The sequence below is a fragment of the Erinaceus europaeus genome, chromosome 4 (genome assembly GCF_950295315.1).
Source record: "Erinaceus europaeus chromosome 4, mEriEur2.1, whole genome shotgun sequence".
In the NCBI taxonomy this organism is placed as follows: domain Eukaryota; kingdom Metazoa; phylum Chordata; class Mammalia; order Eulipotyphla; family Erinaceidae; genus Erinaceus; species Erinaceus europaeus.
The window spans coordinates 25939390-25954227 of NC_080165.1; positions in this window are offsets into that span (position 1 = coordinate 25939390).

The following is a 14838-nucleotide window of genomic DNA, read 5'->3' on the forward strand; positions in this document are numbered from 1 at the left end:
GCCAAGGGCTCAGATGGTAGCACGGATGCAGGGAGCCAGGCTGATGGACAAGGAGCCACCAAAGTGCACTCAAGAAGAAACCTCTCTCATTCACACTCTCCTCTGTCACACACGAATGAATGAATGCCCGGTGGGAGCCTCTGACATTTCCTCTCTGCACCCTGGGGTGTGAGTGGGGGTGCAGGAGGGTGGTAGAGGAGCTGTGACAGGTCCCCAGGGGGATCAGAGGATGCAGGCTCTGCTGGGGTCACCAGAGGCAGTCACTGGTCTCATGCCTCTGGGCCAGGCCTCTATAACTAGGCTTGCACTGAGGACCTGGGGGCAGGGTCTTCAGCCCTGGCATGTGTCAGCTGCCTGTCTGTCCCTTCACAGCTGGCTGAGTACCTGCTCTGTCCTGAAGAAAGAGACAGACATTCCAGAACAGACTGGCCTCTCACAGCAGCTACTGGGTGCTGGGTGCCTGCCTGGTGCTTATAATCTCCTGATGGTTAGTTACATCCTTAGGCAGGAACTTAACCTCACTCACTTTCCACAAGTGGACACTGAGGCACTGGGAGATGAAGATGAATTTTGTCCAAAGTCACATAGCTAAAAATAAATTAATCATTTTTTTGAAAAGTGTCCAGAGGGCACTGGGCTAGCACACTGCTTCGCCGTGTACCTGCTTTGGGTTCAGGCCCGGCCACCAACACACTGAAGGAAACTTCAGTGCTGTGCTCTCTTCCACTATCGCCGCCTCTAGGAAAGAAGGATGAAAGGATGGATGGAAGGAAGTCAATCCAGGGGAGGTGACTGAGAGGATGGCCCCAGTCTCAGTCCTCCTCAGAGGCAGAAGTGTCTACAGAGCTGGGCTGGGAAGAAAGGATTCTTCCCAGGTGAGGAAGAAAGGGTGAGAAAGGGAGGAGTGCCCAGAAGGGCTTCATGGAGGAGGTGGCCACTCTGATAAAGGAAGAAATGGGGACATAGATGTCTTTGCAGTCCTGTGAATGTTTTACAAATGCTGCCCACCCCCATACACTTATTAAGTGCCTACTTATTAAGTGTCAAACTAGTGGGGTGGGGGAAACATATATCCCAATTTTCCCATCCAAGGACTCCTCATCTAGAACAGAAAGCAGGATTCCTCTTCCCTGGAGAGGGTGAGGGCTGTGGCCCACTGGTCAGGCTCCCTCGGTTCCAGGCTTAGAAACCACTGTCTCCTCTCTGTTTCCTCCACAGTGTGAGAAGCAGAAGTGCCGTCCTGGGAGGGGGGGGGGCAGGATCCTCACTTCCACAGTCACTTCCTTCCTCTTCACAGACTCTAGCCCCAGGGAACATACAGCTGCTGAAGAGGCCCCAGAGATGGGCCCTCTGCATTGGCTGGTAGCTGAGGAACCCTCTCCAGGTCTTGGGGGACCCCACTATCTGAGATACCACCAGCAGGTCCTTAGGCTCCTGGCTGCCTTCCATCTTCTCCCCCCACCCCAGCACCACCTCACAGTAGAGTCTGTGTGGAGGGCAGCCCCTTCTGCTCCTAGCATCACCCAGATTGGCTTTCAGGTCCCCGTTTCCATACATGGTTGCAGGCCAAATTGAGTCCATGGTGCTCCAGAAGGGAACTGGCCACTGGGCTCAGGTAACCCACTGGGCCCTGGCCTTGTTTCTCAGGATGGAGTGAGCTCCCTGTTACTGGGGGTGTGTGGGTCCACCGGAAGCCAGTGCCCTGCCCGCTACTGGTAGACTGAGCCAGGCTCATCTCCATGCCCAGCCTCTGCTAGGAGTCACCCTGCATTCCCGCCTATCTGTTCAGCTTCTGTTTCAGATTAGACAGTTTTCAAGGCTTCCCTTGTCCCAATACCTTCTGTTTTTATAGGAGCCTTGAGTGGATGTGGATGATTCCAGAGAAGGAAACAAGTTTGTAGAGTGTGAGTCTGCAAAGCCTGCCCGAGGCTACCCAGCAAGTCAGCAGCAGACGTGGAATGCAGTGGTCTCCCCTGGCTGCACTTCTGACCGAGCTGCTCTCCTGCCACTCACTTCATTCTTCCAGCAGGGCTGGCCGGTATCGAAGCCTTCAATTTACAGATTTAAAGATAGAGGAAAATGGAGTAAGACATGCCTATGACTGGGATCTCAGTTTTCCTGGTGGATGTGTTTCAGGAGTTTGACAAGCAGCTGGTAGGTAGCTCAGAAGTTTCAGGCATGAGGTTCTGAGTTTGACCCCAGCACATGTATGTCAGAGTGAGGCTCTGGTTCTCTCGTAAACAAATAAGCATTTTTGTAGAGCTAGACCAGACTCTCTTTGCTGGGGGACAGAAGTAGGGACCTAGTGTTCTCTCTGAAACCCTTGTCATGCTGAAAATAATGTCAAAGACCTAGAAAAAACAAGTGGCATCATGTTCTATTTATTCTACATTCAGCAGGTGCTAAGACCTTGTGAGGCTGAAACACTCAGCACAGCTGTGCCCCTAGGAAAGACCAACCACGAAGCTATTCACCAGAGGTTCTTGGTGGCTTTAAGTGCCAAAATGTCAAAGGTCTTTCATTAGGGGCCCCTCCCTTGTACCTCCAGGGGGTGGGGGTGAGGTGTGTGTGGGGGGAGCCTCTAAGTTGCCTTGTGCCGATGGCGCCACCTGGTGTCCATTATAGGAATTCCCTAATCTCGGTTGTCTCTCTTGTTCTCTCAGGCCTTAGAAATCTTGGGGGTCCTAGATGGCTGCCCACTGAAGTCAGGTCAGGGATTAAGAACCAGCATGATGGGGAGGGGTCTGGGAATGGTAGGATCAGGCATGTGCTGAGGACACAGGAATGGGGTACAGAGTATGGTGGCCACAGAACCCCCCCAACATGCCCCTATAACACTTCCTGGGGGTTCCAGGAGACTCCTTTAGCTGATGACAAGCTTTTGTGGCTGGAAATAACTTGTGAAGTCTTGGGGATGCCTCCATCAGAGCGGGCTCCAGCAGGCGAGCTAGTTTTCCTAGTGCTGGCTTTGCAGTGCCAGCCACAGGGCTCCCCTCAGTGACTCCTGTCTCCCATATAGCTATGTCACATGCTGTCACCCACACAGTCCCGTGGCTCTGTGACAGAGGCCCTCAGTGTCCTGTGGGCAGCGGAATGTGTGGCAGCCACTAATCCTGCAGATTCCTGCCCGGCCCATATTGTTCAGCTCCTGTAGGGCCTTGAGTGGCCTGGGAGATTGCATTCCTACAGTCCAGTGCCTACACTGAAGACACTGCTCCAAGCACTTCCTGAGGCAGATTTCCCCCAGGGCTGCAGAAGGGGTAATGTGCCACTTGGAGGAGCCTGTCTCTCTCCTAATCATCTTCTCCCTCCTCCCAGACCCCTCCTCTCTTAGGAGACCAGCACTGTGTGCTAGGTGGGAATCTAGAGCCAACTGCAGTCTGACCTGACTTCCTGAGAGGATGGGGTGGGGAGGGGGGGAGGGTGTTTCCTTTTCTGAGGTGTGAGGGTGAACATCCACCTGGTGGGGCCGGAGGACAACAAACACTTGACGAAACAGAGGTAAGAGCTCTTAGCAGAGATCAAGATGTTGGTGGAAGCTACTGTTTGGCCTGAAATCTTTCCCAAGCTCCTAGAGTCCTCTTCCCTGGGGTGGAGGTGGGGAGGGGATTGTGGGGGCTCACGGAGAGAAAAGGCCCCAGTAGAGACCCTAGAGTATGGTAATGAGGCAGAAATCTGTGGGAGCTACAGATTAGCTCTGAGAGGAGGTAACAGCAAAACCCCAGAAAGGGTGGGGAGAAGGAAGGGGAGGAGGAGAAGGAGACTCCCCAGACAACACCCCCCACTTGCCAGGCTGGAGGTGGCCCCACTTAGAGCTCCTCCAGGGGCTGGAGCCAGGGGGCAGTGCCCTCAGGGATTTTCCAGGGCCTCACCCACCAGCCAGCCTCATTTCTCAAGGAGATCCTGCCCATCCTTGGTCTCTGTTTGCAGGCTCTCTCCCTTTCTTTCCTACTGGCCTGTGGCTGGACAGCTCACACACAGCCCCCTGCCAGGAGACCAGTGCCAGAGGCAGATGCCCACCCACTGCCTCTCAGTTCTACAGAAGTCCATACTTCCCTCCATGACACGGGACTTGAGGCCTTTCTTACCCCCTCCTCTTTGTCCCTTTTTTAAAAAATATTTTTATTTTACTGAGCAGAGACAAAGCTAAATTGAGATGGAAAGAGGAGAGAGAAAGGAAGAGTGTCAGGAAAACACCTGCAGCACTGCTTCCTGCTTCACCACTCATGAAGCTTCCCCCGAAGGTGGGGACATAGGTCCATGCACATGGTAGCGTGCGCACCCTACCAGGCGTGACGCCCCGCTCTGTCCCTTTCCTTCCTTCCTTTTCCCTTCTATCCTTCCTTCTCCTTTCCTTCCTGTAGACCTCTCTGGGGCATTGCTCTGGATGAAGGTCTGTCCTGGCTGCTAAGTCAAAGCAGCTAAGTCATCTAGTGGGAACCCAGCACAAAAGGGTCGAGAGCCCAGGGCAGGCGGACCAACATTTTCAGAGCCAGGTAGCTGCTTTCCACAAGTTTGTGACCAGAGTCACTTGTCTGTTGTGGAGTTGCCTGTGTCACTTGTGCATTAAAGGGAAAGGCCTCGGGAGTCGGGCGGTAGCACAGCGGGTTAAGCGCAGGTGGCACAAAGCACAAGGACTGGCGTAAGGATCCTGGTTCGAGCCTCTGGCTCCCCACCTACAGGAGAGTCGCTTCACAGGCAGTGAAGCAGGTCTGCAGGTGTCTGTCTTTCTCTCACCCTCTCTGTCTTCCCCTCCTCTCTCCATTTCTCTCTGTCCTATCTAACAACGATGACATTAATAACAACAACAATAATAACTACAACAATAAAACAAGGGCAACAAAAGAAAATAAATTTTTTAAAAAAGGGAAGGGCCTCACAGTGGGACACCATGGCCAGCCTGTCTTCATGCACTGAAGGCTGTGACTTGGAATGCACAGAGTGGGTGCCCAGACCTAAAAAAGTTGGTCAAGGGCTGGGGAGCTCATAAACTAGCTGGGGGAAATGGATCCATTGTGGTGGAGGCAGCACTGATGAGCTGTGTGACCACAGAAAAGTGACTTCCTGGGGGCTGGGCAGTAGTGCACTGGGTTAAGCACACATAGTATGAAGCTCAAGGATCCTGGTTCAAGCCCTCCAATTCTACCTGCAGGGGGTCGCTTCACAAACAGGGAATCTGGTCTGTAGGTGTCTATGTTTCTCGCCCCCTCTCTGTCTTCCCCTTTGCTCTGTCCTATACAACAAAAATGGAAAAAAATAGTTTCCAGGAGAAGTGGATTAGTGGTGCAGGCACAGAGCCCCAGCAATAACCCTGAAGGCAAAAAAGAAAAGAAGAAAAGAGGGGGGAAAAGTGACTTTCCCTTGCTGAGCCTTTGCCTCCTTTTCTGCAAGGTGTGTCTATGGCAGGACCTGCCAGGCAGATAGGCAAAGAGCAGGGCTGACAGCCTAGCGTCTGGCAGGAGTCCCCAAGCAGTTTGGTGGGGTACCTGTCTTCCACACATATCCCCCCAGAGCCTGGCCAGATCAAGGGGCAGCAGGCATCTGGAATCAGCAGGATACCTGGCCCGCAGCCTGACCCATCTGGTGGGTGGCCCAAGGGTTACTTCTGGCCCAAGTCACAGACATTAAGCCTCCAACACTTTCCTACAAGCAACTCTATGAAACATTCACTCAGCTGGACCTCATTCCTGTCCCCCGGAGCCGGCCCCTTGGAGCTCTGTGGCCCTGGAGAGGTGAGGTGTGCCCTTGGTATTTGAGACACTGTGCTGCTGGGGGTTTTACACCCATGATGCCAGGAGGCTCATAGCTTCACAGAGAGCCGTCTGTCTCCTAGAGAAAGTCTCTCCTCTCCAAAGCTGTGTCATAAAAAAGGTCGGGAGCTGGGGAGTCAGAGTTTGCTTGAAAAATCTGTGTCCGTGAGATGAAACAGGTGAGATCGACACTAGCTGTATTATCTATGAGTGGCATTTCCACAGAAGAGGAAATGGTGTCCACAGTGAGCCATCTCTAGGCCCCACCTGGGTTTCTCCTTCCTTCATGGCTGGGGGTGTGTTTTCAGAGGCCATTGTATGTGCAGACAGCCCAGTAACTGAGCCACGTTGTGACTGAGGAAAACACCCCATAACCCCAACTAGATGCATTCTCAAACTAATCCCCCCCCCCCGCCCACCCACAGCCACCCACCTGGATGAGAGTTGAGAGGGGAGGCGGTCAGAGTGGAAGGAGATTTAACAGATTAAAATGTCTCACATTGCAAACTTGACAGAAATGCACCACCATGTGAACACACTGCTACTGGGGCTTGTAATTCAGAGACTGAGGAAGAGGGGGAGGAGGGAGGAGAAAGAACTAGAGTAGGAGAGGGAAGGGGAGGGGAAGAAGGAGAAACTGGAGTGGGAGAAGGAGAGGGGGAGGAAATGGGGAAGGAGAAGGGGTGGGAGTGTTTTGCAGACATCAATCACAGGGAAATGAAAAATTGTGTCCATGTGCCAACGACTGTACTGTAATCCATTAATGCCCCAACAAAGTGAGGGGGGAAGAGGGGCTGAGTGGTGGCATAACTGGTAGAGTGTAGACATTACCATAAGCAAACACCTGAGTTCAAGTCCCTGGTCCCTGCCTCCAGGGGAGAAGCAAGGCTGCAGCTGTCTTTTTCTCTCTTCATCTCTATTCCACTTCCCTCTCAATTTCTCTCTATAAAGAAGAAAGAGAAAAAGGCAGGAAGGCAGGAAGGGGGGAAGAAAAGGCAGCCGTGTATTGGTGCAGGCACCGAGCTCTGGCCACAGACCTGGTAGGGAAATCTGCACAAAGTAGCACGGGTCTCACTGGCACATCAGGGCAGGTGAACCCGGAAATGGAGCCAAGCCTCTCCAGGCGAAGTGCCCCCACCGCCTCCTGCTCTTCCTCAGAAGGCCAAGCCTGAAAAGCTTTATGGATGGCTTTTCCCTGCCAGGAACTTGAGTATGAACTCAGACCAGGAGTCTGGGTTCAGGGCCCAGAGCTGTGCTTCCTCCCTAGGACAATTGAGGGTGGTCTGAGCCCTTTCCTGCCAATGTGGGCGACTGGGTTCTGCCCAAGCAAGGCTGCAGGGAGAATGGGGGAGCCCCCTGCCCTGTGATCAGGGAGAGAGAGGCCAATGTGTGCCAGCTGCTTCCTCATAAAGCCATGGAGGTTGCCAGTACCTTCCTGGGGAAGACTGCCAGGTGGGGTTATGTGGGCTGGCCCAGGAGCCTGCTTTGGGGAGCTCTTCTGTCTGTCCACAGAGGAGAAGCATCTGGTCTTCTGAATCCAGAATCAGAGCCGAACTTCAAACCTGTCTGCCAGTGAGCCACCCTCAGAAGCCCAGTGCCCTGACCTGAGTCCCTGCACACACACACACACACACACACACACACACACACACACACACACACACACACACGCAGATGCACACACACGTAAGCATGCACACACAGGCACAAGCAGGCACAGGCACACCAGGCCCTGCCAACATCAGGGCGTGATGGATGCAGGAGACTCCTCTCCAGCTGCCAGACTCCAGCCCGCACTTTGCCTCCCGCCCCATCCAGCTCCTCTCCATCCCTGCATCAAATGTCTGTTTGAAGAGCTTTACATCCATTTTTCTGGGAGAAAAATATGTGGCGATTCAGAGACCTAGGGGAGCTTGCCCGACTAGATGAGTCACGCTGGCAATCAATCAGAGCAGCCTAAACCTGCTGTTGGGGGGGGTGCCCGGCCCCCCCAGCCCCCCCCAGGCCCTGCCCCACCTTTCAGAGGGGGTGCTGGAAGGCAAGGGCTGGCAGGGGGCCAGGAGATACAGGGAGCCTGTCTTGGGGTGGGGGGGGGGGGGTGGAGATGTGGCGCCCCCTATAGGCCAGACAGGAGAGTGGAGTAAGGGTGAAATTAGACCCCCAGCCCCTGCATCTCACCTTGGGCCTGGAAAGACATCTGAATCCTCTGTATCATTTGGCAGCAAATCCCAGAGTCTGCTGTCCCCTCCCCAGAACACAGCCTGCAGGGTGCTGAAGTCTGCATGGAAGTCGGCTGGGGTCTGAGAAGCTGTGTGGGAGGTGGGGAAGGCTGGCAGGCAGGGCTGTGAGTGATGGGTGTTGGCCTGGCCCAGGGTTTGGGATGGAAGCCTGCAGGTCCCAGGGGCAAGGAAGGGGGAGACCATCAGGGCATGAGCAGAGCTAGGAGATGGCACCCCTGAGCTCTATGGGGAGTGGGGGCGCAGGGAGAAGCTCATTATTTCTCATCCCAACCCTTCAGCCCCAAAGACTGGCGCCACCCAGAGCTCACCTACACCCTTCTGCAATCTTAGGGTTCTGCAGACAGACAGATGCAACACAGGGGTGTGGGGGTGTTGGGTTTGGGGTGGGAGAGGTCTGGGCTTGGTGTTATTATAGCAGTAAGGTCTGCTTGGACCTAAGCCGGTGGGGGGGACATCAGTTTCTTGTGCTTCTTGTGGGGGGTAGTGGGGGGGGGGGACAGACAACTCCTCCTATGATTGGCAGGTCAGAGCAATGAGGAGAGGAAGTCAGGCTGGGTTTCCCCACAAAGACCAGCGCAGGGGGTGGAGTGGAGGAAGAAGGTAGAACAGTGGGGAACAGAGGTAGAGAACACAACCAACCACACCTGACCACTTAAATGCCCTGGGCTCACCGGAGTCTCCAGGGAAAAGTCCAGTTTGGGGAAGAGAGGCAGAACCACTACAGTCAGAAAAGAAGAATCTTTTGTAAGGTGCTTTTTTTTAAGTCTACCCCCAATTCCTCAAGCCTGCTGCTCCACTGTGTACTCGCTGGGGTGGGGGGGGGATGGGACAGGGGAGTGGGGTGTGGAGGGAGGTGGGTTTGATGCCCTGCTGGTGGCAGCTCTCTTGTTTGGACAGACAAGGGAGGGAGATAGGAAACCAGAGGGTGGCTCTGCCCATCAGGGGATGACTGCAAGGACAAGGCTCTGCATCCTCTGGAAAACCTTCCTAAGGACCCAAAAGGCTCAAGTTTGAGCCCAGTTCCCAGCACACTGAAGGAAGCTTCGGTGTTGTGCTATCTCCCCCGCAACCACTGTGTTTTTTGTTTGTTTGTTTGTTTTTGGTTGCTATTGAAGGAGGAGGAGGAGGAGGAGGAGGAATGCCTTATCCAATGGAGAAGGTCGAACTGAGTCCCCAAGTACATGTTTTCCTGAGTATACACAGGGCTCATTTATTTTTTTTAATATTTTATTTTATTTATTTATTCCCTTTTGTTGCCCTTGTTGTTTTATTGGTGTAGTTATTATTGTTGTTGTCGTCGTTGTTGGATAGGACAGAGAGAAATGGAGAGAGAAGGGGAAGACAGAAAGGGGGAGAGAAAGATAGACACCTGCAGACCTGCCTCACCGCCTGTGAAGCGATTCCCCTGCAGGTGGGGAGCCGGGGTTCGAACCGGGATCCTTGTGCCGGTCCTTGTGCCGGTCCTTGTGCTTTGCGCCACCTGCGCTTAACCCGCTGCACTACAGCCCGACTCCCCACAGGGCTCATTTAGAAGTTGGGTCTTTGAGTTGGGTGGTAGTTCATCAGGTTAAGCACATGTGGCTCAAAGTTCAAGGGCTGGCTGGAGAAATTGGGTCTTTGCAGAGATAATGAGCTCCTTTCATCTTGGAATGAAATCATTTTGGGTGTTGGGTGAGCCCCAGCGGCTGATGTCCTCATAAGAAGAGAAGCGGACATCCTGAGGAGCCTGTCAAGTGATGACAGAGATGGGAGTGATGCAGTCACAAGCCAAGGAGATATGGGCAAATGAGCAGAGCAGGACAAGGAGGGATGTTTTGGGGGCCACAGCAGGAGTTTCATTGCCCACACCTCAGTCAGGCACTGCTGACTTTAGGGGTTGGGGGAGAACAAGCATCCAGTGCTGTATGCCGTCAGTTTGTGGTCTTTTTTTTTTTTTAAAAAAAATTAATTAAATTGTCTTTATTTACTTATTGGATAGAGACAGCCAGAAATCAAGAGGAAGGGGTGATAGAGAGGGAGAGAGACAGAGAGACACCTGCAGACTGTTTCACTACTCGTGAAGCTTCCCCCCTGCAAGTGAGGGCTGGGGGCTGGAACCTGGATCCTTGCAGGTTGTAATGCGTGTGCTCAGCCTGGTGTGCCACTACCTGGCCTTGTTTGTGGTCCTTTGTTAGGGCAGCTGTTGGAAGCAAATATAGCAACTAAAGAAATACAACAAGGCTCCCAGTCCCCACCTGCAGGGGGAAAGCTTCTCAAGGAGTGAAGCAGGGTGCAGGTGCCTCTCTGTCTCTCTCCCTCTCTACTTCCCACCTTTCCCTCTTGCTTTCTGGCTGTCTCTGTCCAACAAGTAAAGATAGTTTGTGGTCTGGGAGGTGGCGCAGTGATAAAGCTTTGGACTCGCAAGCATGAGGTCCTGAATTCAGTCCCCGGCAGCACATGTGCCAGAGTGATGTCTGGTTCTTTCTCTCTCCTCCTATCTTTCTCATTAATAAATAAATAAAATCTCTTTTTAAAAAAGTAAAGATAATTTTTTAAAAAGAAAAGAAGGGAGTCGGGCGGTAGTGCAGCGGATTAAGCACACGTGGTGCAAAGCGCAAGGACTGGCGGAAGGATCCGAGTTCAAGTCCCCGGCTCCCCACCTGCAGGGGAGTCGCTTCACAGGCAGTGAAGCAGGTCTGCAGGTGTCTGTCTTTCTCTCCCCCTCTCTATCTTCCCCTCCTCTCTCCATTTCTCTCTGTTCTATCCAATAACAATGACAGCAACAATAACTACAACAATAAAACTTCAAGGACAACAAAAGGGAATCATTAAATAAGTAATAATAATAAAAAAGAAAAAGAAACACAGCAGGACCTTCAGGAAGGAGGGTTGCTCTCCTCCAGAGGAGGCCAGCAAATCATGTTTATACACCTTTGATGCAGTGGTAGGGGTAGTGCTTGTACCACAAAGGGCTGTGGAAGAGAAGTAAAATGAACTTTCGTAGCAATGCCATGTCACCAGATGAGCAGTCTAGCAAATGGGAGGGGGGGGTTGTCCATTATTGTTTGGAGTCTGCAGAGCTGAGTTCAAATCTCTGCGCTATTACCTACTTTCTGACATGAACATGATGCATTTCTCTAAGCCTCAGTTTACCAATCTGGGTGGACAATCCCCGCCCTTACACATTGGAGAGCAGTAATGGAGAAAGCACACTGAGGTCCCAGCTTATGCCATGCATGAAGCCCAAGTTCAAGCCCGGGCACCACATGGGAGATGTTATGGCATTGGAGGAGGCTCTGGTGCTGTAGTGTTTCTCTCTGTCTCTTTCTGAATTAAAAAATGATGAGTGATGAAATCACACGTGCAAAGGGGCCAAGAGTCCCAGCTTCTCTCTCTCTTCTTCTATTTCTTCTTCTTCTCCTTCTCCTCCTTCTCCTTCTCCTCCTTCTCCTTCTCCTCCTCCTCCTCCTCCTTCCTCCTCCTCCTCCTTCTCCTCCTTCTCCTTCTCCTTCTCCTCCTTCTCCTTCTCCTTCTCCTTCTCCTCCTCCTCCTCCTCCTCCTCCTCCTCCTCCTCCTCCTCCTTCTCCTTCTCCTCCTTCTCCTTCTCCTCCTCCTCCTTCTCCTTCTCCTTCTCCTCCTTCTCCTTCTCCTCCTTCTCCTCCTCCTCCTCCTCCTCCTCCTCCTCCTCCTCCTCCTCCTCCTCCTCCTCCTTCTCTCTCTCTATCTCTCTCTCTCTCCCCCTCATGGCTGGGAATCAACTAGTCAGCTCAGCAGCCACGAAGAGAAGTTAGCAGGCCCCACATCATACTGGAAGCATTTGGTGTTAATCTGGGTCAAAGCTGACATCTTCTGGGGCCTGAGGCTACCCCACCCAGTGCTTCCTGTCCATTCTCATCCCCCCCACTCCCACATGGCCACTCTGAGCACACTCCGTGGAGCTCAGGCTCCTGAAGCCCCACTGCCACCCCTGTCCTGAAGACTCCCTCCTGTCACTGTCAAATCACTTCCCTGGGAGGCCTCTCCAGGGTCCCATCTAAAGTGACACCCTGATGGGAAGTTGCTGGAATAGCAGAGCGCAGGACTTGCACCTGGCGGGGGCTCCCAGCTCGTGGATCTGAATGGCACTCTGCTTCTCACTTGTGTAAAATAAATAATTTTTAAAGTACTATTTTATTTATCACACATAACAGAGGACTTCACATGACCCAGAGGGGACGGATGAGAGAGAGAGAGATAGAGAGAGATAGAGAGATAGAGAGAGAGAGTGAGAGAGATAAGCCAAAGCACCACTCTGGTGCATGGGGTCTGGGGACTCAAAACAGGAACCTAAGGTGAGCAAGGTTGGTGTTCTACCAGCAGAGCTATGCCCCTCCCTGCAGCCACTGAAATCAGCCTTGTGGGGAAAAAAAATAATAAAATGGCACATTTCCCCAAACTCCACACCCCTCCCTGCCTGCCAACTCCTCCTGAGCACTCTCACATTTTAATTGTGTGTGTGTGCGTGTGCGTGTGCATGTGTGTGTGTTTTAATCAAAGCACTGCTCAGCTCTGGCTTGTGGTGGTATGTTGGGAGTGAGGGTGGGGGACTGACCTGGAACTTAGAACCTTAGAGACTGAGAGTCTCTTGCTTAGCCATAGCCATTATGTTATCTTCCTGGAGTCCTCTCAGTGCAGGGCATGAAAACTTGCTAGAGTCCCTGAGGGGCTGATCATCATTTGCTGAGGTCCCCAGGTCACACTCCTGAGTCAGCACTCCCAGGGCACCTCCACTTGGGCTCACAGTTCATCCCTTCTTACCAAACCAAACCCAGGGTTCCAGCTCCGGCTCCAGCTCCTGCTCCTACAGGGCTGTCCCCCGCTTCTCACAGATGCCTCCTGTCCTGGATCATTGCCATCAGCGCCTGAAGCTGCCAGCACACTGAGGTTTCTCATTTCTGAATAAACAGCGCATACACACACACACACACACACACACACACACACACACACACACACCAGAAAAACCTCTCCTGCTCAGCAACTCTTTCCAAGAATCAAGCCATTTCTCTGATCTCCTTTAAGCAAATTCTTGGAAAGTCTGTATTGGCTGTGCCACTGCCCCAAGCAGCTGTTCCCACCTCCTCTCTCCCCAATGCTCTCCAGTGACTTGTGCTGACATCCACCTACCCCATCCCAGGCTGCACCCCACTGCCAATATTCATTCATGACTAAAGCAAAACAAAACACTTAGCAGACTGAAACTACAAGGAGATTTATTTTCTTTTTTAAGCTTTATTTTATTTTAATTATCTTTATTTATTGAATAGAGACAGCCAGAAATCGAGAGGGAAAAAGGAGACAGAGAGGGAGAGAGACAGACACCTGCAGCCCTGCTTCACCACTTGCAAATATTTCTCCCTGCAGGTGGGGACTGGGGGCTCAAATCTGGGACCTTGTGCATTGTAACACATGCACTCCACCAGATGTGGCACCACCACCTGGCCTACAAGGAGATTTCTTCAACATGGGAGAATCACATCTATATATAATCTACAACATTCCCACCAGTTTGGACATTTGTATTTTACTTTGCAGTCAGTTCAATATTTCTATTGATTTTTTTTGACTTGTGGGTTATTTACAAGTACATTGTTTTCCAGAGATATTTCCATTATTAATTTCTAATTTAATTCCATTCTCAATCTACTGAGGTTTTTGTTTTGTCTGGTTTGGTTTGTTTTAATCATTAATTTGGGAATTTGGGGGCTGGTGGTGGCGTACCCAACCGGTTAAGTGCACATAGTACTAAATGCAAGGACTCATGCAAGGATCTGAGTTTGAGGCGAAGCAGGTCTGCAGTATCTGTCTATTTATCTCTCTCCCTCTCTATCTCTCCCTCCCCTCTCAATTTGTCTCTGTCCTATCCAATAAAATGGAAAAGATGGCCACTAGGAGTGGTGGATTCACAGTGCCAGCACCAAGCCCAAGCAATAACCCTGGAGGCAAAAAAAAAAGGTGTTGACTTTTTGTGACCTGTGTTTTCTACATGAATTAATATGGTGTGATGCTGGGAGTTGGGGCAGTAGCTACAACTCTGAACTCTCAAGCTTGAGGTCCCCAGTTTGATCTCTGGTATCACATATGCCAGGCACATGTTCTGGTTCTCTCTCCTTCCTGTCATTAGTAAAAAATACTTTGAAAAAATGTTTTTAACTAATATGATGGGGCTGGATGGTAGTGCACCTAGCAGAACACATGCATTACAGAGTGCAAGGAGCTGGGTTCAACCCCCTGCTTCCCACCTACAGAGGAAAGTTTCATAAGCAGTGAAGCAGTTCTGCATATGTATGTCTCTGTCTCTCCCTCTCTATCTTCCCCTTTCCTCTCAACTTCTTTCTGTCTCTATCCAAAATAAATAAATAAATAAAATATTTTTTTAAATTAAGATGACATGTTTTTTTCTTTTTTAGCCTGGTGAAGTGGTGGGTTTATCAACTGAATTTAGCTATTCTTGAACAGTCTTGAACAGATAGACTGAACCTTCTTGTGACTTCTATGTGACTCTTTTTTCTACATAAGTGATTGAAGTTATTTTTAAAAAAGTTTTTTAAATATTTTATTTAGTTAGTTAATAGAGACTGACAGAAATCGTTAGGGAAGGGGGAGATAGAGAAGAGAGACAACTGCAGCACTACTTCACCACTCATGAAAGCTTTCCCCCTGCAGATGGGGGCCAGGGGCTTGAACTTGGGTCCTTGCACATTGTAACATATGTATTCTACAAAGAATATTTACCAATCAACCCCTGAAATTGTTAAAACTTTGTTGACAGCTTTCCTAAGTCCATGGAATATTTTGGTCTGTAATAGTCCTTTTTGATAGTTTTCACC